Raw genomic sequence first — 25890 nt, forward strand, 5'->3', positions numbered from 1 at the left:
TAGGTTGAAAATGAAAAGTTTCTCCACAGTGAGGGGCACCCAGAGAGGTTCACAGAGTTATATGGAGAAGAGAATAGGGAGGAGGGGATTAGAGGTGACCTGAATGAGATGAGGTGGGAGAGCCTCAAAAGAGGGGAGAGCAAGCTAGCCAGTAATCACTTCCTTATGTGTGCTCCACAGTCTGGACTGCTCAGAGATGTTCACGGAGTTATAAAGAGAAGAGAAGAGGGAGGAAGGAGACAGAGGTGGCCTTGAGGATAAATGGGGAGAATCAAAAGGAGAGAGATCCACCCAGTAATCAGTTCCCTAAGTGTTCTCCACCATCTGGAACACACAAAGAGATACACAGAGTTGGGTGGAGAAAAGAAGGGGGAGGAAGGAGACAGAGGTGACCTGGTGGAGAAAAAGGAGAGTCCAAAGGGGGAGAGAGCAGTCAAGCTAGTAATCTCAATCCCAAGTAAAAATGGGTACTGAAGATTGGGTTCTTAAAGGTAAAAAATTGATAACAAATACCAAAAAGCAAAGATTAAAAATCTAGAGGAGAGGCTGGATTTTCAAAAATACAATATTAAAGAAAAGAAAAAAAAACAGAGTCACAAAAATTATATAAAATATATATATATGAAGTTTGCTTTAAAAAATAGGGTCTCTCTCTTTTTTTTTGCAAAGTAATAGTAGGTTATAAAAATGAAAATTAAAGGAGTAATCAAGGACTTAAAATGGCTAACAAACACATGAAAAGATGCTCAACATCACTCATTATCAGAGAAATGCAAATCAAAACCACTATGAGGTACCATTTCACACCAGTCAGAATGGCTGCTATCCAAAAGTCTACAAGCAATAAATGCTGGAGAGGGTGTGGAGAAAAGGGAACCCTCTTACACTGTTGGTGGGAATGCAAACTAGTACAGCCACTATGGAGAACAGTGTGGAGATTCCTTAAAAAACTGGAAATAGAACTGCCTTATGATCCAGCAATCTGACTGCTGGGCATACATACTGAGGAAACCAGAATTGAAAGAGACACGTGTACCCCAGTGTTCATCGCAGCACTGCTTATAATAGCCAGGACATGGAAGCAACCTAGATGTCCATCAACAGATGAATGGATAAGAAAGCAGTGGTACATATACACAATGGAGTATTACTCAGCCATTAAAAAGAATACATTTGAATCAGTTCTAATGAGGTGGATGAAACTGGAGCCTATTATACAGAGTGAAGTAAGCCAGAAAGAAAAACACCAATACAGTATACTAACGTATCAGCCTATTATACAGAGTGAAGTAAGCCAGAAAGAAAAACACCAATACAGTATACTAATGCATATATATGGAATTTAGAAAGATGGTAACAATAACCCTGTATACGAGACAGCAAAAGAGACACTGATGTATAGAACAGTCTTTTGGACTTTGTGGGAGAGGGCGAGGGTGGGATGATTTGGGAGAATGGCATTGAAATACGTATAATATCATATATGGAATGAGTCGCCAGTCCAGGTTTGATGCAGGATACTGGATGCTTGGGGCTGGTGCACTGGGATGACCCAGAGGGATGGTATGGGGAGGAAGGAGGGAGGAGGGTTCAGGATGGGGAACACATGTATACCTGTGGTGGATTCATTTTGATATTTGGCAAAACCAATACAATATTGTAAAATTTAAAAATAAAAAAATAAGAGTCAAGGATGAGGAAAAAAAATTTAAAAAATGATAGTAAAAATAGTAAAAATATATCTAAGACTTTCTCTGGTGTTGTTGTGGGCAGTGTGGGGTCAGTTCATTTTTGGCTAGTTCCTTGGTCCGGCTTATATTTCTCAAGATCTATAGGCTTCTTCCTATGTAGTTGGTACTAACTACAGGGTTTTAATCTATTGCACCTGTCACTTCCAAGATGGTTCCCTCTGTTTTAGCTTCTTCTGTTTGCTGGTCTCTTCAGTGTCTGATTTCCGCTCTGCCACAAGGGGGCGGTGGTGAACACTTTTTTAGGCCCACTTGTTCAGTCTCACTGTAGGGAGGGAGGGAGGCTGCAAACAAATAACACTGGCGTGTGCTCGTGGTATCTCAGCCACACTGGGCCTGCCTCCACTCACTGTGCGTGTGCCCTCCCTGACCATACTGCTCAGGCTCTAGGTTGCTCCGCCGGGAACCGTTCGAGGCTGGCCCTGGGCTGCATGCACCTCCCAGGTCTACGCCACTCAGGTTCAGGCACTCAGGTAGTCCTCAGAGGCACAGACTCGTTTGGGCCTCCGTTTTGTGCCCTTCCCAGGTCAGAGCAGCTCAGGTGATAAGGTGTTTGGCGAGCGCAGTTGCTGCGACTTATTGCCTCCCCCGTCCCTGCTGCTTGGTTTTCTGGATGTACAACTGGTGCACCTTCTCAGGTGGATGTTGACCGTCCAGAACCCCAAGAAGTCTTAGTTAGCAATGAAGCCTGCTGGCAGTTTGGTAGATAAAGCCTATCTGGGGGTGCGATTGCCCTCTTCCAGCTCTGGCTGCCTGTCACCAGAGGGGGATGGTCAGCAGCCGGCTATCTCTGTTCAGTCCTTTCTTCTGTGAGCGGGCCTGGCGGTGTCTTAGGTTAGGGCTTTTTGCATGGTAGCTATCCCACAGTCTGGTTTGCTAGCCCAAGTTAGTTCCCTCAGTTGCCCTCGGGGCATTCAGGCCCAGTCCTTAATGTAGCCTGCGCCTCCCTGCCCAGCCCCCACTTGCTAGTGGCTGGTGCAGGCGTCTGAGCTGCTTCTCCACTGGGGGAGTTACTGTTGGGGACATAATCTGTGGGTTTTAATTCTTTATTTATTTTTCCTCCCAGTTATGTTGCCCTCTGTGGTTCCTAGGCTCGCCACAGACTCGGCAGTGAGAGTGTTTCCTGGTGTTTGGAAACTTCTCTCTTTTTAAGACTCTCTTCTGGGGATGGAGCTCCATCCCTACGTTTTTTGTCTCTCTTTTTGTCTTTTATATTTTTTCCTACCTCCTTTCGAAGAGAATGGGCTGTTTTTCTGGGTGCCTGATGTCCTCTGCTGCCATTCAGAAGTTGTTTTGTGGAATTTACTCAGTGTTTAAATGTTCTTTTGATGAATTTTTTGGGGAGAAAGTGGTCTCCCCTTCCTATTCCTCCACCATCTTAGGACCGCCTCAGACTCACAATTTTTAAAGATTATACTTCATTTGTAATTATTATAAAATATTAACTATATTCCCTGTGCTGTACAATAATATATCCTTGTACATTATTTATTTTATACACAGTAATTTGTGCCTCTTAATTCCCTACTTCTATCTTGTTCCTTTCCTCTCTCCCTGGGGATTTCTTTACAAGGCTAGCAGATCCTATTTTTAGGGTAAGGTGAGTTCGCCCTGCTTATTTAACTTATATGCAGAGTACATCATGAGAAACGCTGAGCTGGAAGAAGCACAAGCTGGAATCAAGATTGCTGGGAGAAATATCAATGAAAATATGCAGATGACACCACTCTTATGGCAGAAAGTGAAGAGGAACTCAAAAGCCTCTTGATGAAAGTGAAAGTGGAGAGTGAAAAAGTTGGCTTAAAGTTCAACATTCAGAAAACTAAGATCATGGCATCTGGTCCCATCACTTCCTGGGAAATAGATGGGGAAACAGTGGCTGACTTTATTTATTTATTTTTTTTTGGCTCCAAAATCACTGCAGATGGTGACTGAAGCCATGAAATTAAAAGACGCTTACTCCTTGGAAGGAAAGTTATGACCAACCTAGATAGCATATTCAAAAGCAGAGACATTACTTTGCCAACAAAGGTCCGTCTAGTCAAGGCTTTGGTTTTTCCAGTGGTCATGTATGGATGTGAGAGTTGGACTGTGAAGAAAGCTGAGCACCGAAGAATTGATGCGTTTGAACTGTGGTGTTGGAGAAGACTCTTGAGAGTCCCTTGGACTGCAAGGAGATCCAACCAGTCCATTCTAAAGGAGATCAGTCCTGGGTGTTCATTGGAAGGACTGATGCTAAAGCTGAAACTGCAATAGTTTGGCCACCTCATGCGAAGAGTTGACTCATTGGAAAAGACTCTGATGCTGGGAGCGATTGGGGGCAGGAGGAGAAGGGGACAACAGAGGATGAGATGGCTGGATGGCATCACTGACTCAATGGACGTGAGTCTGAGTGAACTCTGGGAGTTGGTGATGGACAGGGAGGCCTGGCCTGCTGTGATTCATGGGGTCGCAAAGAGTCAGACACGACTGAGCGACTGAACTGAACTGAGTTCACCTAAGTTCAATGGGAGGATTGTGATTGGTGTATGTTAGGTTTCCTTGACAAGTGTTTTCCCTAACTTGCAGGGTGACTTAGGCTCAGATTTGTAATGTGAGCTGGGTCCTTGGGGTGACCTTCATTTTTGGGGTCCTGATATAAAATAAACTTTATCAACTTCAGTTCCAGAATGCTTCATGGGATACATACAATGATATATATTATAAAATATATTTAAAACATATAATTAATATGAAATATATTTTACATATAATCATTTGGGGATGTATTCTTATTAACAGAATTAATGTCAAGCAATATTAGATATATTTAAACAAATATATCATATGAAGATATAATATAATATTAAGCAATAATAGATTATTCCTAAGAAAGATGCATACAAATAATATACAAAATTATAGAGAATTGAGAAATAAGGAACTATTTTCAGCATGTTTCATGAGGCCATCATAACCATGTGATATTCTCATTTTTGTCCAATCCCATCCAGTTGACTATGGGCTAGACCTAGTGATTTTCTTTGAATTGAATATGGTAGAGGTGATGGGATGGTACTTCCAAGATTACATTGCAAAAGCCTGTGATATCTTTGTGATATTCTGTTGCTCTAGCTTGATCACTATGAAACAACCAGCTGCCATGTAGTACACTGCCCTAAAGACTACGTACCAAGGAACTCAGACTGTTTTCAGTCAAAAACCAGCAACAGACAGGAGTTCATAGTCCAATAACCCTAAAATAACTAAATTTTCCCAACCATCAAGTGAGTAAGCTTGGAAACCAATCATTCCCTACTTGAAATTTGACATGACTGCCAACCTGGCTAACATCTTGACTGAAGCCTGTGAGAAATTCTCTAAAAGTGAGGACTCAGTTAAGATGCATGTATATTCCTGATCTATGGATACTGTGACATAATAGGGAAATACTTTTTAGGCTACTGTGATGGTTAATTTTATGTGTCAAAACCCCATTGACTGGTCATAGGGTACCCAGATTACATATGACTTTGGAGTGTGTCTATAAGACTGTATCTAGATGAGATTAGCATTTGAATGGTGGACTAAATACAGTAGATTGCCCTTACCAGTGTGGGTGGGTAGGCATCACCCAACTCATTGGGGACCTGATTAGAACAAAAGACCGGAGAAAGAGGCATTGGCCCCTTTTATTCATCCTGTCTGATTACTAGAGACATTGGTCTTCATTTGCCCTCCAAATCTCTGGTTCTTAAGCCTTTAAATCTGAGCTGAAATCGACACCACTGGCATCCCTGCTTCTCAAGCCTTCAGACTAAAACTGATTTATGTCACTGCCTTGCCAGGGTCTCTGGCTTGCAGACAGTAGATTGTGGGAATTTTGAACCTCCTTCATATTTATAGGAGCCAATTCCTTGTAAAGAAATCTGTTCCGAAAATATCCTATTATTTCTCTTTTTCTGGAGAATGCTGACTAATGCGCCCATTAAACATGGGTGTAAATTGTTATGCAGCAAAAGGTGACATTTAAGAAGAACATTATGTACTCCAGTGTTCTTGCCTGAAGAATCCCAGGGACGGGGGAGCCTGGTGGGCTGCCATCTATGGGATTGCACAGAGTTGGACACGACTAAAGTGACTTAGCAGCAGCAGCAGCAAGAAGAACATTATGAGTAGGTGAAATTATATGACAATTTTTCCCATGGACATAGATGCAAAAACATAAACAAAATATTGGTAAACCAAATTCCATGATATAAAGAGGTAATACAGGTGGTGCTAGTGGTAAAGAATCTGCCTGCCAATGCAGGAGACATAAGAGATACGGATTCAATCCCTGTGTTGGGAAGATACTCTTGAGGAGGGCATGGCAACCTATTACAGTATTCTTGCCTGCAGAATCCCATGAATACAGGAGCCTGGTGGGCCCCAGTCCATAGGTTAGCAAAGAATCTGACACAACTGAAGTGACTTAGCAGGCAGACAGGCAAAGTGTAGTAGACTGGGTTTGTGTTTAATACAGGATTTGTTCAGTTTTTGAAAACTGGTTTCCCACAGTATCAGAATAAAAGGAGAAAATCATATCATTTTTCAGTTCAGTTCAGTTCAGTTGCTCAGTCTTGTCTGACTCTTGGCGACCCCATGAAACGCAGCACGCCAGGCCTCCCTGTCCATCACCAACTCCTGGAGTTCACCTAGACTCACGTCCATTGAGTCAGAGTCGGTGATGCCATCCAACCGTCTCCTCCTCTGTCATCCTCTTCTCCTCCTGCCCTCAATCTTTCCCAGCATCAGGGTCTTCTCAAATGACTCAGCTCTTCACAACAGGTGGCCAAAATATTGGAGTTTCAGCTTCAACCTCATTCCCACCAATGAATACCCAGGACTAATCTCCTTTAGAATGGACTGGTTGGATCTTCTATCAGTCCAAGAGACTCTCAAGAGTCTTCTCCAACACCACAGTTCAAAAGCATCAATTCTTCAGAGCTCAGTTTTCCTTATAGTCCAACTCTCACATCCATACATGACCACTGGAAAAACCATAGCCTTGACTAGACGGACCTTTGTTAACAAAGTAAAGTCTCTGCTTTTCAATATGCTGTCTAGGTTGGTCATAACTTTCCTTCAGAGTGTATATTCTTGCAATGATAGTATAATACATTAGTCAAACATAATGGAGAAGACAAAACAAACCCATAACAGAGTTCATACCTCAGTGCAGTGGGGAGAGGGTGATATTTTTCATAAAATGATGCTGGTCAACTACATGGAGAATTTTTAGGAAGGAAAATATACTTGATCTTTGTGTTATACCCTCCCTCTCCACAAAATCATACAGATGTAGGGGATAATAGAACTGAGTAGTAAAGGCATATGATGAAGCTTTTGGGAGATAATATAGGGGGATAGCTTCATGATGAGTAGGGAAAGCAATAGCCTTAATGGAAAAGATGAATATATTGTGATTGTATTAAAATTGAGAACTTACCCTGAAAAGCTGGAGTGAAAGAATATATTAATAATACCAATACTGAATTCATCTCCAAAACCTACAATTTATCTAAAAAATGTAGAAAACAAAGTAGAAAAAAAACACATTTAATAAGATGAGCAAGTCACTGATAAGCATATGGAAAGGTACTTAAACTCATTAATAACCAGCAAGATTTAAAAAAAAATAAATTTAAGCCTAAAAAATAAATAACCAGCAAAATAAAATTATAATACTACTCATATCATCAGAATGGAAAAATTTGAAATATCAACAATTTCAAGTGTTGTGAAGATATGAAAGAATTCTCATATACTGTTGGTGGAAATATAAATTATAACATCTCTCTAGGAAATAATGTGTCATTAAAGTTAAAAAAACATATGTCCTGTGCCCCCACAGATACATTTCTAAGGATGTATCTTCCACATATGTTCATACATTTGTAAAGTATACAGTGATATTCAGTACAGCATTTTTATAGCAGCATAAGGCTGAAAAAAGTGTTCATCAATGGGGACTGCTCAAATAAATTCAGATACTTGTATGCAATGTAAACTGTGCAGTTATTGAAAAGAATGGTGTAGTTCTATACCTACCAATATAAAACTATATGCATTATATATAAAATAAAATAGTGTGCAATGGAGTATCTTTCCTAAAAGTGAGCCATCTATAGATAATATTTCTTTTCTCAAATTATTTAATTTTACAAAATGAATAAAAGTAGTTGCTCCTAGAGAAGAAAAGTGGTGGTAGAAGAGCTTATCTTTTGTATCATATGCATATTTTACCTGTTCAAAAGTAGCTTTTAAAAGAACTACAGAAAGACAGGAAGTATTAATAGTAGCTAATCATGTGTTACTTTGATTATAAAAGGACCCTGAGATACATGACAACTGTAGGTACCATTTTTTGTTTGATATTGAAAATAAGGACAGTCTCCAAAACTTGACGGTTGTCTATGAGATGTTTGGTAAGAGCTGTTTGGTATAAAATCTTGCTGCCTTATGTATTTATTTTTTTGTTGTAATACATTTGTTAACATAGCTGCTCATACAGGATAGTGGGGAACAGTTAAGCAAGAAGAAGCGGATTGAGCATAGACATTGTACTACCTTAACCAGAGGAGCAGAAAGTTTGCTAAGTTACACTGGGGAGATTTCCTGAAGTTTTTTACTCCAATCCATGTATTCATCTTCTGCAGTCTGGGCTCAAACTGTGTAATAGTTGCACCTGCTATTCTTAAAATGCAGCTAAAGATTTAATGGTGAATTAAATAGCCACTTGATTTTGCTATTGAGACCAATGACTGCAGGTGTAAGTAATTTTGCATTCTATTCTATCTCCTCCAGCTTACCGCCAAAAACATGTCTTTTAAAATCTAGGTTCCTGATGGAAGTTGGGAGGAGCATTTGACTTTTGAGCAGCAACCGGAAATTAGATTTTCAAAAAGGATATGACAATCTATGTTTAAAGGCTTTAGTGGAAAACCAGGGGCTTTGTACCAAATGACAGATCTAAGAACTGCATTCTACTCTTTCTATACATTTTTGAATTTTTAAATCTCAAAAAGTTACCACAACTCCTCTTCCTAAGGTTATAAGAGTTTACTGCAAACAATTTCTTTGTAGAGGAACTTAATTAAAAAGTATAGGTGGGACTCACATTTGCAGAGTATTTCCCTGAAGAATTGTGTATATTCTGAATTCTGGAAAATTAAATTACATTTTACATGCAGTAGGGGAATTTTCTATTTAAAGACAATCTTTGATTTGTCACTTCATTTTATTAGGCTTGCTTAATTAAATTTAGCATACTGGAGGTAAAATTACCCAGTACCTGGCATTGTTATCCACTACCAAAGGAGCATTTAATTTAGTTTTAACGTAAAATCTTACAGATGTTTGAACTTATCAATCTAGTCTACAAAATTGATTAGGTAGCTATTTGATGACAAAATCTGAAAGTGAAACAAAATAACCGGGACTATAGGGAATATATTGGAGAAGGCAATGGCACCCCACTCCAGTACTCTTGCCTGGAAAATCCCATGGATGGAGAAGCCTGGTAAGGCTGCAGTCCATGGGGTCGCTAAGGGTCGGAAACGACTGAGCGATGTCACTTTCAGTTTTCACTTTCATGCATTGGAAAAGGAAATGGCAACCCACTCCAGTGTTCTTGCCTGGAGAATCCCAGGGATGGGGGAGCCTGGTGGGCTGCCGTCTATGGGGTCGCACAGAGTCGGACACGACTGAAGTGACTTAGCAGTAGCATAGGGAATATATAGACTGTGCTCTTGGGAAGCTTACACTGCAGAGTTGGAAAAAGTACAAACCCCTTTCCTCAAAAGGTAACCAAATAGTTATTAAGCACTGTTCAGGGCAAGTGAGCAATGCAAAGTTACATATTCAACATACAACAGGAGAAAATATATAGAACAAGGAAATGAAATTTGTGGGGAAGTTAAACAGAAGCTACTTAGTAAGAAAAGGTTATCTGTTCACCAAGTAATGAGTACATACATATCAACATGCCTACTTTGGTTTTACCTCCTCCTTCTCCATCTTTCTTCCCTTCTTTTCTTCCTACCCCCCAACAATGTTTATTATGCTGCAGAACCAATAAACAAAATTTCAAAGATTTTTTTCTGATGAAACTTCCAAGTTTAGACTGAGTCTGTGCTCAAGACCTTTAAGAGCTTGAAAGCATTTTCATAAATTGTTCCCTGGTGCCTTTGACCTAATTTCTGGAAACTATTTGAAAACCTCAGGTGTCTGAATGCAAATTTTATCCTTACAGTTCATTAATAGCTCTATAAAAGTTAAATATATGACCTGCTGCAAATTGAAACAGCTAAACTATTTGCTTAATGGATACATTGCCTAGGTACCATAATAGTAAGAAGAATATAAGGTCATAGTATCAATTTTACTTGCTCATTTATTTTTTTTTCCTTTCATCATCCCTATTTCTATGTGTTAAGAATGCAAATTTCTACCAGAATATATCAAACTAAAAATAATTTTTAACATAATGTGAGAAAATGAAAAGTACTCTTTTGGTTAAGGCATAATTTGAGACAATATATGCTATTTATTGAATATCATATCTAGGTTTGTGATAAATGCTATGTGTGTGTGTATATATATATATATATATATATACACACACACACGTGTGTGTGTGTGTATATGCATACACACGTGTGTGTGTATATATATATGTACACACACAGTCATATATACTCTTTAGAATAAGACACAATAAGTTAGGTTATTACCATTTAACAGATGAGAATAAGCAGATAAAGACTATAGAACTTACAGAAGGTCATGAAGCTAGTAAGCAATAAATCAGAGTCCAAAACCTGGATTTTAATTTCTTTTACACTAAATTGGAGTCAGTTTATCCAAGTCCATATTTTATCTCCTGTCAGTTATTAAATGTGTAACAATGGGCAAGACAGTTAACATCTTTCTGTTTTTTTTTGTTTGTTTTTTTTTTTTTTTTGTCTTTTAAACAGGGATACTAGTGTACAGGATCTATATCAAGGATGTTCTTTACAAAGAATTAGTTGATGTATATAAGGCAGTTAAGAATGCCTGATGTGTTAGCTATTTTATTATTGTTGTTACAATACCATTGGAAGAAAAGGAGATTAATTGCCTTATTTTTATTTACTGAAAGCTTGATATGGCCACTTGCACACGGGTACTCCATCACAGTTGGAGAATGGGATTTTCTGATTAACACAATATTGTATTTGATAGAATGTTATAAGGTATATCTTATTCACATAATAGATTATCAAAGAATATAAAACATTATACTAAAGCAAACTTATACTGAAAGCATTTTATCTTTTAAATGAATCAGAAAACTCTTCCATTTATGCTATGGCTTTAGACTCACCAATAAAAAATTCCCCTTAGACTCTTGGTTACCATTCCAGCATTTAAGAAGTTTAGATGTCACCACTTCACCCTAGAAGTAAATACTAAATATACTGAAAAATCAGCAACTCTTCTTAGATCTGTGAGAGAAGTGAGTTCACAGGCCAAGAGCAGAAACCTCCATAGGAACCAGTGCCAGAGTAGGAAATCCTAAAGTGTAATTAATTGCTAGAGTCTCGATGTAGACAAGTTTGAGAGATAAAAACTCCAAGAGGACTTAGTCATCAGGATCTCCAAACTTTTGTGAGTTTTCTGTACTAGAATTCTACCAGAAGAAAAATCCCCTCCTGCTTCTGGAAAGGGAGGGAACAAAGAACTATTTTGAAATATGCACAGTATTCTGTTATTTTTTAACAATGTATGCCCTTAGGAGGAACTAACCAGACCTTAACTTACTTGGGCTTTTAGGAAAGGCTAACTGACCTAGGGGGAAGAAAATACTCAAGTCAGCTCTAGCCCACCACATGAGAGAAGAGAAATATCCAACTCAAGCTCACTCTACCCATCTTTTCCAATCAAAATGGAGGGGATACTGAGCACCATATGAAATGTTCAAATAAAACCAGAAAAGGTAGACAAATATAGGAACTAAAAAGAACAACAAAAAAAAAAAGAAAGAAAAAAAGTAACAAATGTGATAGATAATAATCCAACTATATATCAATAATCACTTTGAACATCTATGATCTAAATGCACCAATTAAAAGATGAAGACAGGGTAGGTCCCCCCAAATGACCCAACTTTATGTTGTCTACAAGAAACCAGCTTTAAATATAATGGATGGAGAAAGATATATCATGCTACCACTAATCAAAATAAGGCAGGGGTAGCTTTATTAACTTCAGATACAGCAGCCTTCAGATCAAAGGAAGTTATGAGAGATAAATAAGTACCTTAAATAATAAAGGGATCAATTTTCCAAGATACATAAGAATCCTTAAAGTTTATGCACCTAACAAGAATGATGAAATAAGTGAGACAAAACTGATAAAACTGCAAGAAGAAATAAATGGGTCCAGTATCACAGATGAAAATTTCAGCACCTCCCCATCAAAAATGGATGTATCAAGTAGGCAGAATATCAGTAAAAATAACATTGAACTCAATATCATCATCATCAATCACCTAGATATAATGGACATCTATAGTCTACTTGCCTTTTCATACTGGTTCTTGAGAAACCTGTATATAGGTCAGGAAGCAAGTTAGAAATGGACATAGAACAACAGCCTGGTTCCAAATAGGAAAAGGAGTATGTCAAGCCTGTATATTGTCACACTGATTATTTAACTTATATACAGAGTACATCATGAGAAATGCTGGGCTGGAGGAAGCACAAGCTGGAATCAAGATTGCTGGGAGAAATATTAATAACCTCAGATATGCAGATGACACTGCCCTTGTGGCAGAAATTGAAGAAGAATAAAGAGCCTTTTGATGAAATTGAAAGAAGAGAGTGAAAAAGTTGGCTTGAAGTTCAACATTCAGAAAACTAAGATCATGGCATGCAGTCCCATCACTTCATGGGAAATAGATAGGGAAACAGTGGCTGACTTTATTTTCTGGGCTCCAAAATCATTGCAGATGGTGATTGCAGCCATGAAATTAAAAGACGCTTACTCCTTGGAAGGAAAGTTATGACAAACCTATAGCATATTAAAAAGCAGAGACATTACTTTGCCAACAAAGGTCTGTCTAGTCAAGGCTATGGTTTTTCCAGTAGTCATGTATGTATGTGAGAGTTGGACTATAAAGAAATTTGAACACCGAAGAATTGATGCTTTTGAACTGTGGTTTGTAGAAGACTCTTGAGAGTCCCTTGGACTGCAAGGAGATCCAACCAGTCCATCCTAAAGGAGATCAGTCCTGGGTGTTCATTGGAAGGACTGATGTTGAAGCTGAAACTCCAATACTTTGGCCACCTGATGTGGAGAGCTGACTCATTTGAAAAGGCCCTGATGCTGGGAAAGACTGAGGGCAGGAGAAGGGGACAACAGAGGATGAGATAGTTGGATGGCATCACCGACACAATGGACATGGGTTTGGTTGGACTCCAGGAGTCGGTGATGGACAGGGAAGCCTGGCGTACTGTGGTTAATGGGGTCACAAAAAGTCGGACACAATTGAGCGACTGATAGTTGAACTGATAATTGAACTGATAGTCTACTTGATGCAACAAAAGTAGACTATACATTATTTTCAAGTTCACACAGGACATTTGCTATAAAACACATAGAAGATAATATAGGTGAAAATCTAGATAATCTTGGGTTAGGTGATGACTTTTTAAGTACAACACCAGAAGCTCAATCTATGCTGAATTTCATTAGAATTAAAAACTTCCATTCTGTAAAAGCAGTGTGAATAGAATGAGAATACCATCTATGGACTGATAGAAAATATATGTGAAAGATACATCTGACTGTTACCCAAATATACAGTGAACTCTTAAAACTCAACAATAAAAAGCTGACAACCAATTTAAAAATAGGTTGATACTTTGAAACTCCACTGAAGCAGATGTACAGATGGCAAAGAAGCTTCTGAAAAGGTCCTCCATATCATATGTCATCAGGGAAATGCAAATTAAAACAAGGTGATGTCACTACACACACCTATTACAATGGCAAAAATGCAGAACATCAGCAATACCAAATGTTGGTGAATCTATAAAACTATGGGTAGTCTCAGGGACTTGCCTGGCAGTCCAGTGATTAAGACTTTTTCCAATGCAGGGAGCACAGATTCGATCGCTGATCAGGGAGCTAAGATCCCACATGCCTCGCATCCAAAATCCAAAACATTAAACAGAAGCCATATTGTAATAGATTCAATAAAGACTTTGAAAAAGGTCCACATCAAGAAAACATATAAATAAATAAGAAAAAAAGCTACAAGAAGTCTCATTTATTGCTGGTAGAAATACAAAATGTATAACCACTTTGAAAGACAGTTTGGCAACTTCTTACTAAGCTAAGCATACTTTTACAATATCATCCAGCAATCGGACTACCTGGTATTTATCCAGAGGAGTTGAAAGCTTATGTCCACAAAATACCTGTACACAGATCTTTCTAGTTGCTTGATAATTGGCCATAACCTGAAAGCAACCAAGTTGTCCTTTGGTAGGTGAATGTATAAACAAACTATGGTTCACCACAAAAGTGGAATATTATTTATCACTAAAAAGAGCTATCAAGCCATGAAAAGATAAGGAGGAAATATAAGTGCATGTTGCTGCTGCTGCTGCTGCTAATAAGTTGCTTCAGTCATGTCTGACTCTTTGCGACCCCATAGACGGCAGCCCACCAGGCTTCTCTGTTCCTGGGATTCTCCAGGCAAGAACACTGGAGCGGGTTGCCATTTCCTTCTCCAATGCATGCATGCATGCTAAGTTGCTTCAGTCATGTCTGACTCTGTGTGACCCTGTGGACAGCAGCCCACCAGGCTCCTCTGTCCACAGGATTCTCCAGGCAAGAATATTGGAGAAGTGCATGTTACTAACTGAAAAAAGTCAGTATGGAAAGATATACACTATGTGATTTAAACTATGTAACATTCTAGTAAATGCAGAACTCTGGAGTCAATGCAAATATCAGTGGCTTCTAAGGTCTAGGAAGGAGGGAGGGATTAATATACAGAGCAAGAGGATTATTAGCATGTGAAATTAGTCTGGATGATACTATGCTGCTAAGTCACTTCAGTCGTGTCTGACTCTGTGTGACCCCATAGACAGCAGCCCACCAGGCTCCCCCATCCCTGAGGTTCTCCAGGCAAGAATACTGGAGTGGGTTGCCACTTCCTTCTCCAATGCATGAAAGTGAAAAGTAAAGTGAAGTTGCTCAGTCGTGTCCGACTCTCAGCGACCCCATGGACTGCAGCCCACCAGGCTCCTCCATCCATGGGATTTTCCAGGCAAGAGTACTGGAGTGGGTTGCCATTGCCTTCTCTAGTAGATATATGTCATTATCCATTTGTCCAAACCCATAGGATGTACAGCACTGAGAGAGAGAGAGAGAGAGAGAGAGAGAGAGAAAGAGAGAAAGTCAGTGTCTGACTCTTTGTGACCCCATTGACTGTAGCCTACCAGGCTCCCCCATCCATGGGATTTTCCAGGCAAGAGTACTAGAATGGGTTGCCATTTCCTTCTCCAGGGGATCTTCCTGACCCAGGGATTGAACCCAGGTCTCCCACATTGCAGGCAGACTCTTTACCATCTGAGTCACCAGGGAAGCCAAGAGTGAGTGCTAAATTAACCATGTACTTTAGGTACTTATCATGAGTTAATGCAGGTTTGTAAATGCTAATAAGTGTGCCCTCTGTTGGTGGATGTTGATGATGACAGAGTTTCTGCCTATGTGGCAGTAGGGGAACTATGGGATATCTCTGCATTCTGCTGAGTATTGCTGTGAATCTGAAATTGTTCTAAAAACTCAAGTCTATTACAAAATTCATTTGTCTTAATTTTTTCAGCAGTGTAATTGTAAGTCAAGAGTCTAATGTAATACAGGAGAAAAAGTAGAATTTACTCTTAAAGAACAAACTAACTGATGCTGGGTTTATTCAAGGGGTTAATTTTAAAGTAGAACATATTCTACTTGTTTATACATAGCATTAAAAATTTTCTTTTTTGTGGGGAAAAAAACATAATGCCATAACTTGTAGGGAGTTTTGCAGAGTACACATACTTTTCACATAAGGGTTGGGTTGCTCTTCATTTATACCAACTTTGGCTTGCCATTAGGTCTAATTTTGAGCTTTCACTTGAAAGATGAATTTCTCTCTAACTAGTAGCCAGTAGAGCAAACAAAGGAGACAGTTCGTTGGATATATTAAGTTCACATTTATTAATCATTGCTTAAATTATCTCTGTGATACCAAAACAAATAGCTGTTTTCCAGGATTAATGAACAAGTCATTCCAATTAAAAGAAATCCTTAAAATGCAAGTTCCATTTTCTGCTTAAGTCTGGGCAGCACTTTAAATTTTTTTTTCAGATTGGCTTGAGGATTTAATTGTTTAATTTCATGTAAAGTTATAGGATTCAAATACTGAGATTTAAAATTTTTGGACAAGATATAGTAACAGACATTGGATTTACCATCACATCATGTGCCCAAAAATAACAGGAAAGAAAATCAAACAAAGCCCTGACAAAACATGAGAAGTGATGGATATCAAGAAAATTAGGACAGTGATCCATAAGGGATGGGGAAAAATGAAAACAAAAGATAAAGATAAGTCCCATCTTTGTCCCACTTTACTGACCTGAGGGAGTTTCCAGGCTATGTTGAAGATAGAGGGAATACAAGGTGGATCTGTCAGACTCCCTGCATTCAGAAGAGGGAGCTAAGAATCTGAGAACATGAAGGGGAATAGAATTGTTTGTCAGAGTAACAGAGGAGAGAGAGGTACATAGAGAACTTTACAAATGTGTGTATGGTCATCCTTGAGCATTGAGCAGAGTACTGATTATTCAATGTTTGTAAGGAAAACACTTGAGAGCAAGGAAAGAACCAATTGAGAGGATAGAGGGAACAGTGTTTAGCAATCATACAGGGCCAGGGATCGTGCCTATTCAAACATGCAGAGAGGAAAAGGTTCATCATTCATGGGGCACTGGGGATAAAATTCAGTCTATTCAGACAACTCAGGGTCTCTTTTCAGTATTGGTAATAGCTAGAGTAAGCTAAGTGGAGCTAAGTGGACTTGGCTAACTAATCTCAAAAGTAAGACTCAAAAGGATAAAATAGTTTTTAGGTAATTTATTTATTTATTTTTTAAAAAGTTATTTATGTATTTGGCTGTGCCAGGTCTTAGTTGTGGCTTGCGGAGTCTAATTGCATGACCAGGGCTAGAAGCCAGGCCCCCTCATTGGGAACTCAGAGTCTTAACCACTGGACCACCAGGGAAGTTCCTACAAGTAATGTAAATGCATCCCATAACAAAGTACAAAAATATTTATAGGATTACAAAAACATTTTGTTATCCTTTGCCAACAAAGGTCCGTCTACTCAAAGCTATGGTTTTTCCAGTAGTCATGTATGGATGTGAGAGTTGGACTATAAAGAAAGCTGAGCATTGAAGAATTGATGCTTTTGAACTGTGGTGTTGGAGAAGACTCTTGAGAGTCCCTTGGACTGCAAGGAGATCTAACCAGTCCATCCTAAAGGAAATCAGTCCCGAATATTCATTGGAAGGACTGATGTTGAAGCTGATACTCCAATCCTCTGGCCACGTGATGTGAAGAACTGACTCATTGGAAAAGACTCTGGTGCTGGGAAAGATGGAAGGCATGAGGAGAAGGGGATGCCAGAGGAGGAGATGGTTGGATGGTATCACTGACTTGAGGGACATTAGTTTGAGTAAGCTCTGGGTGTTGGTGATGGACAGGCAAGCCTGGCATGCTGCATTCCATGGGGTCACAAAGAGTTGGACATGACTGAGTGACTGACCTGAGCTGAACTGAACAAAAACGTGCAGTTCCTAACAAAGTAGAATTCACACTGTTTGGCATCCAATCAATAATTGTTGGGTATGAATCAAAGCAAGGCTATATGATCCATAATAAAGAGAAAAATCAAGCAATTAAAACCAACCAGAACTGAAACTGGTGTTATTAGCAGACTTCAGAACATTTATTGTAACTATTGTAGATATTGAGGAAGTTAAAGTGAAGCATAAAAACTATTCTTAAGTGTCCAAATCAAATTTAGAGAAGTGAAAGCTACAACATCTGAGATGAAGAAAAAATACAAGGGTTAGATTTCAGAGGATATTAGATCTTGAAGAAAATATTAGCAAACTTGAACACACAGCAGTAGACACTTTCCAAAATGAAAAGGAAAACAAGACTTAAAAGTAAATTGACAAAGAGCATTTGTGAGTTACTGAACTACTTCATTTTGCCCGAGACATGTTTAATCACAGTTTCTGAAGAAGAAAGAGAGGGGAAAACAGAAAAAAAGTATTTGAAGAGATAATGGCTGAGAACTTTCCGTATTTATGAAAAGTATAAACCCAAATTTTTAAAAATAATTGTACTTATTTATTTATTTTTGGCGTGCTGGGTCTTTGTTACTGTGTGGACTTTCTCCAGTTGCAGCAAGTAGGGGCTACTCTCTAGTTGTGGTGCACAGGCTTCTCATTGTAGTGGCTTCTCTTGTTGCAGAGCAGGAGCTCTAGGGTATGCGCGCCACGTGAGCCCAGCAGTTTCTGCTCCCAGGCTCTAGAGCACAGACTCAATAGTTGCGGTACACTGGCTTAGTTGCTCCTTGGCATGTGGAATCTTCCCGGATCAGGGATGGAACCCATGTCTCCTGTATTGACAGGCGAGTTCTTCACCACTGAGCCACTAGGGAAGTCCCTAAACACAGATTTCTAAGAAACTCAACAAAGCACAAGTACCATAAGAAAATCATACCAAGACAAAATTTAACCAATTGGTTCAAAGTCAATGATAAAAAGAAAAATTTTAAAGTAGCAATAGGAAAACAGACACTTTACACACAGGGGTACAGACTTGAGGATGAGCGCTTTCACTTCTGTTCAACCTTATGCAAGAGGTTAGAGACAGTGCAGTAAGGGAATATAAAAACATAAAATGCATTCAGGATGGAAGAAATAAATAACTGTCTTTACTTGAAGAATACATGATGAAATCTAAAAAAAAAAAAGCTATTAGAACTAATAGTCTTTAGGATATATAATAAAATGCGAAGTTAATTACATTGTTCTATACTAGCAGCAAGAAATCAGAATTTGAAAAAAATCACTATTTATAATAGCATCGCAAAATATGAAATACACAGGAATAAATCTGACACAACATCTGCTAAACCTGTATACTGAAAACCTCCAAGTATTGCTGAGAGAAATTAAGATCTAAACAGAAAGATACTTTATCTTCTTTGGCCAAATGACTGATTATTGTTAATATATTTCTGCCAACTGAATTATAAAATCAATGTAATCCCAATAAAATCCCAGTAGGCTTTTTAACACAGTTGAAAAATTAATTATAAAATCTGTATAAAAGTACAAAGGACCTAGAATAGCTGAAACAGTTTTGAAACAGAAGAATAAGTTGTATGGCTAATATTACCTGATTATAAGAATGATTATGAGGTACAGTAAGCAAGGTAGGATATCCCAATAGATGAGTAGAATGAAAAGAACCCAGAAATACACACATATGGAAACTGATTTTTTAATTTATAATACACATAAAATTTACCATCTTAATTTAAAATTGTACAGTTCAGTGATATTAAGTGCATTCATCATAATATGAATGCACTTAATCACCACCATCTATCTCCAGAACACTTTTCATCTTATAAAACTGAAATTATGCACCCATTAAACAACTTCCCATTGCCCCCTCACTACAGCCCCTCACAATCATCATTATACATTCTATCTTTATGAATTTGACTACTCCCTGTACCTATTATAAGTTGAATGATATGGCATTTGTCTTTTTGTGGCTGACTTATTTTACCTAGCAAAATATCTTCAAGGTTCATTTATATTCTGAGTCAAAGTCTCCTTACTTTTAACATATTCCATTGTATATATTACTATATCCCACATTTTGTTCATCTATTTCTCCATCAAATGCTTAGGTTGTTTTCACCTCTTGGCTCTTGTTAAAAACGCTGCTATGAACGTGAGTATGCAAATGTCTCTTGGAGAGCATGCTTTAAATACCTTTGGGTACATACCCAGAAGTAGAATTTCTGGATTATATGGCAATTTTGTTTTTAATTTTTTGGAGACACTGCCATTCTGTTTTTCCTAGCAGCTGCACCATTTTACATTCTCACTGGCAGTTACAAGAGTTCCATTTCCTCCACATCCAAATAAACACTTGTTATATTATGATTCCTTTTTTAATAGTAACCATCCTAGTGAGTATGAAATAGTATCATATTGTAGTTTTGAATTGTATTTCCCTGATTCTTTGTGATGTCAATCATCTTTTTGTATGTTTATTGGCCATTTGTATATCTTAGGAGAAATATCAGTTTGAGTCTTTAGCTCATTTTTGAATCAAGTTGTTTTCTTGCTGTTGAACTTTAGGAGTTTTCTGTTCACTTATCAGATATGTGATTTGTAAGTATTTCTCACACTCTATGGGTTGCTGTTTAACTCTGTTGATTGTGTGTTTTGATGTGCAGAAATTTTTAATTTTGACATCAGGTCAGAACAGATCAGGTCTGTCGCTCAGTCATGTCCGACTCTTAGCGACCCCATGAATCGCAGCATGCCAGGCCTCCCTGTCCATCACCAACTCCCAGAGTTCACTCAGACTAATGTCCATCGAGTCAGTGATGCCATCCAGCCATCTCATCCTCTGTCGTCCCCTTCTCCTCTTGCCCACAATCACTCCCAGCATCAGAGTCTTTTCCAATGAGTCAACTCTTTGTCTGAGGTGGCCAAAGTACTGGAGTTTCAGCTTTAGCATCATTCCTTCCAAAGAAATCCCAGGGCTGATCTCCTTCAGAATGGATTGGTTGGATCTCCTTGCAGTCCAAGGGACTCTCAAGAGTCTTCTCCAACACCACAGTTCAAAAGCATCAATTCTTCGGTGCTCAGCCTTCTTCACAGTCCAACTCTCACATCCATACATGACCACAGGAAAAACCATAGCCTTGACTAGACAAACCTTTGTTGGCAAAATAATGTCTCTGCTTTTTAATATGCTATCTAGGTTGGTCATAACTTTCCTTCCAAGGAGTAAGCGTCTTTTAATTTCATGGCTGCAATCACCATCTGCAGTGATTTTGGAGCCCAGAAAAATAAAGTCTGATGCTGTTTCCACTGTTTCTCCATCTATTTCCCATGAAGTGATGGGACCAGATACCATGATCTTCGTTTTCTGAATGTTGAGCTTTAAGCCAACTTTTTCACTCTCCTCTTTCACTTTCATCAAGAGGCTTTTGAGTTCCTCTTCACTTTCTGCCCTAAGGGTGGTGTCATCTGCATATCTGAGGTTATTGATATTTCTCCCAGCAATCTTGATTCCAGCTTGTGTTTCTTCCAGTCCAGCGTTTCTCATGATGTACTCTGCATATAAGTTAAATAAGCAGGGTGACAGTATACAGCCTTTACGTACTCCTTTTCCTATTTGGAACCAGTCTGTTTTTCCATGTCCAGTTCTAATTGTTGTTTCGTGACCTGCATACAAATTTCTCAAGAGGCAAATCAGGTGGTCTGGTATTCCCATCTCTTTCAGAATTTTCCACAGTTTATTGTGATCCACACAGTCAAAGGCTTTGGCATAGTCAATAAAGCAGAAATAGATGCTTTTCTGGGACTCTCTTGCTTTTTCCATGATCCAGCAGATGTTGGCAATTTGATCTCTTGTTCCTCTGCCTTTTTTAAAACCAGTGGAACATCAGGAAGTTCACAGTTCACATATTGCTGAAGCCTGGCTTGGAGAATTTTGAGCATTACTTTATTAGCCTTTGAGATGAGTGCAATTGTGCAGCAGTTTGAGCATTCTTTGGCATTGCCTTTCTTTGGGATTGGAACGAAAACTGACCTTTTCCAGTCCTGGTGCCCCTGCTGAGTTTTCCAAATTTGCTGGCATATTGAGTGCAGTACTTTCACAGCATCATCTTTCAGGATTTGGAATAGCTCAACTGGAATTCCATCACCTCTACTAGCTTTGTTCATAGTGATGCTTTCCAAGGCCCACTTGACTTCTCATTCCAGGATGTCTGGCTCTAGGTCAGTGATCACACCATCATGATTATCTGGGTTGTGAAGATCTTTTTTGTACAGTTCTTCTGTGTATTCTTGCCATCTCTTCTTAATATCTTCTGCTTCTGTTAGGTCCCTACCATTTCTGTCCTTTATCGAGCCCATCTTTGCATGAAATGTTCCTTTGGTATCTCTGATTTTCTTGAAGAGATCTCTAGTCTTTCCCATTCTACTGTTTTCCTCTATTTCTTTGCATTGATCACTGAAGAACATAGTCCAACTTAATTTTCCTTTTGTTGTCTATGATTTTGATGTCATATTCATGAAATCAATCCCAATTCCCATGTTATAAAGATTTACCTATATATTTTCTTGGAGCAGTTTTAATGTTTTAGCACTTATGTTTAGGTCTTTTATTTTAAATTAATTTTTGTATACAGTGTCAGGCTAAGTTACAGCTTCATTCTTCTGTGTGTAGGTATCTAGTTTTCTCAGCATTTGTTGAAGACTGTCCTTTACCTATTGAATATTTTCAGCTTTCTTAATTAAAGTCATATGTCTATAATTGTGAGGGTTTATTTCTGGTCTCTCTATCAGGTCTTTATGCCACTACAATAACATTTTGATTATTATAGCTATGCATGTAGTAAGTTGTGAAATGCAGGAAGTATGAATCTTCCCAGTTTGTTGTTTTTCAAGATTGTTTTGGATATTTGATGTCTTTTTTTTTTTTCTGTGAGAAACAACATTGGCAATTTTTTTTAAGTTTTTATTTTATATTGGAGTATAGCCAATTAACAATGTTGTGTTTCAGGTGGGCAGCAAAATGACTCAGCCATACATATACGTGTATTCATTATCCCTCAAACTCTCCTCCCATCCCGGCTACCACATAACATCATTGGCATTTTAATAAGAGTCACATTAAATATGTAGATTGCATTGGTAAGTATTGATATTTTATAGTATTAGGTCTTCCAATCCAGAAACATGGTATAGGTTTCCATTTCTTTACATCTTAATTTCTTTTTGCAATATATTGTAGTTTTTGTTGTACTAGTCTTTCACCTCCTTGTTTAAACTTATTCCTCTATATTTTATTATACTGATGCTATTGTAAATGAAATTTCTTTCATAATTTCCTTTCCAATAAGATTGTTCATTGTACATATTTACCTGAAATGACCCCCAAAATATTATCCATCTATAGCAATTAATGGTGTGTGTAATATACAAAGTTGTACTTAGTTTTATTTATTATAATTCATACTGATGCCATGAGCTCATTACCTCTGATAAATACCAAAACTACAAATTAGCCATGACCTAAAATCCATTGATCTTCCCTTGATAATCTTCATTTCTTTATAAAATTAAATTCCATGGTTAGTTATTATAATCATTCTATTTTGTTTACAGTTTTTTCTTGCCTTCTTCTCCCTTCTCTAAACTCAACTGGCCAAACCAACCCCAGTTATGTATTTGTTGCACATTAGCACTCATGCAGGTGAATGCGACTGGAGAAGAACACACAACTCTATAGGCTGATATTCATGTAAATTCAAGACCACAAACCTCAAATGGATTCTTAATGCTGCCTTATAAGGGCAGCTCTCCTGTCTCCTAGATAACTACTTTACCTCTTCTCTCTCCTTATATTCCAATATCTCTCCCTAGTCTTCACTCTTCATTGATGATCTTTCATTCTGTTTCACTAAGGAAATTGAATTGATGACAATGGAACTATATTTTAATGCAAACACAATTAAAGTATCATCAGCTAGATAATTTATTATGAAGTTCATTTGGAGGAGTGAACCAAAAAAAAAAAAAAAGCCCTCATGAAACTGTGATAAAAAGAACAATGAGAAGTGGGATAAACTTAATAGACCTTAAAACATGTTATAAAAGCCTCTTTTAAAATAATATGGTATTGATGCTTGAATAGACAGATTAATGAAACAAAATTATTGAAGTTCCCCCAAAGGCTCAACTTTACATGAAAATTCAATATTGATGAAGACAAAAATCCCCAATCTGTGAATTAAAGAAGAACATTTTAATAAGAGATAATTTGAAAACTGGATCATCAAATGAAATAATATAAAACTGGATAAATACTTCATCTCATGCACCAAGAGAAATTCTAAATGTATCAGAGGTCTAAACGTAAAATATGAAACTATATAAGCATTAGAAAAGAACATGGATAAATTTCATTATAACCAGAAGATGTAGTCTTCCAAACTATAACCTCAAATCATGAAACAATAAAGGATAAACAATAAACATAGTTAAATAAACATAGATCATGAAACAATAAACATAGATAAACACATTTATCTATGAAAAATCTTTATAGCACTTTATATTTTTAAGACGAATTTTAGATTCATAGTAAAATTGAAAGGATGGTACAGAGTTTCTCATATACCCTTGCCCCCACCCCCCCACACACATACATAGTCTCTTTCATTATCAGCATTTCTCTCCAGAGGGTAAATTTCTTATACTTAATGAACCTACATTGATAAATGATGATGTCTCAAAATATAGTTTACTTTAGGTTTCACTCTTTGTGCTATACATTCTGTGTGTTTGGATAAATGTATAATGACTTGTATCCGCCATTAGAGTATCAGATGCAGTGTTTTCATTGCCCTGAAAGTCCTCTGTGCTCTGCCTATTCTTATGCTCATCCCTAGCAACCACTGATTTTTTAGTGTCTCCACAGTTTTACATCTTCCAGAATGTCATAAAGTTAGAATTGCCTAGTATGTAGTCTTTTTAGACTGGTGTTTTCACTTAGTACTAAGAGTTTACAGTTGCTCTATGTCTTTTTAGGCTTGATAATCAGTGAAATTTGAGGATGGAATGAAAATTTGTGGCTTCCCTGGTGGCTCAGTGGTAGAGAACTCTCCTGCTATGCAGGAGACAGGGCTTCAACCCCTGATTAGGAAGATCCCCTGGAGAAGGAAACTGGCTACCCACTCCAGTTTTCTTGCCTGGAGGATTCTATGGACAGAGGAGCCTGGTGGGCTAGAGTTCATGGGGTCCCAAAGAGTCTGATATGAGTAAATGACTAAGCACCTTAGCACAGAAAGGATTATCAGCCTTGAGAATTGGGTAATATTGCAAGATTACTCTTAAATTTAGTATTGTGTCAATGGTATGGTAGTTATGTTAAAAGAAAAAAATCCTATTAGAAGTGAATGCTGAAGATTTTATGCGTGAAATAATATAATATCTGGTATTTGAATTACAGTACCTTGGCAAAAACTCAGATGTTTTGATGAAACAAGATTGGCTGCTGCTGCTAAGTCACTTCACTCGTGTCCAACTCTGTGCGACCCCATTGACGGCAGCCCACCAGGCTCCCCCGTCCCTGGGATTCTCCAGGCAAGAACACTGGAGTGGGTTGCCATTTCCTTCTCAAATGCATGAAAGTGAAAACTGAAAGTGAAGTCGCTCAGTCCTGTCCGACTCTTTGCGACCCCATGGACTGCAGCCTGCCAGGCTCCTCCGTCCATGGGATTTTCCAGGCAAAGAGTACTGGAGTGGGGTGCCATTGCCTTCTCCAACAAGATTGGCAAACGATGCTAAATTTGAAATGATAATGGTACATAGAGGTTTATTATACTGTTTTCTCTTGTAAATTTGAGTTTCCAAAGTAAAAATGTTTAAAAACAAGCTTCCATAGACTGTTGCTACCATATATACCCACAAAGTGGTCTCTATGCCTACATATATTTATATATATTTGCTCAAAACCAAACCATGTAAATTTTATTTGCCAGATAATATGAGTAACAGTTTTCATAGCTCTAAAGCAAGCACATATTAAGAGCCAGTATACTTCTTGTTTCATACATGAACTCTGTGTACCTATTTATACTGAGTCTCTCACCTATACATGAAATCTCCTTTCTTCTTTCCTATTCAAAAATAATATTCCAGTAACTCCCTCCTTTTCTTCATCATTAGCTGCTTGTTTTATAATGA

General features: G+C 38.0%; 1 long non-coding RNA gene across 1 annotated transcript in view; it reads left to right on the forward strand.

The window, feature by feature from the left end:
* Positions 1-25316, forward strand: part of LOC123331832 — a 150097-nt gene extending 124781 nt beyond the window's left edge. Inside the window, exon 4 of the long non-coding RNA XR_006548625.2 lies at positions 25154-25316. This is a non-coding gene — a long non-coding RNA (uncharacterized LOC123331832). The remainder of the gene's footprint in view (positions 1-25153) is intronic.
* The last annotated feature ends 574 nt before the right edge of the window (positions 25317-25890 follow it).

This window comes from Bubalus bubalis, chromosome X, assembly GCF_019923935.1.
Source record: "Bubalus bubalis isolate 160015118507 breed Murrah chromosome X, NDDB_SH_1, whole genome shotgun sequence".
Lineage (NCBI taxonomy): Eukaryota > Metazoa > Chordata > Mammalia > Artiodactyla > Bovidae > Bubalus > Bubalus bubalis.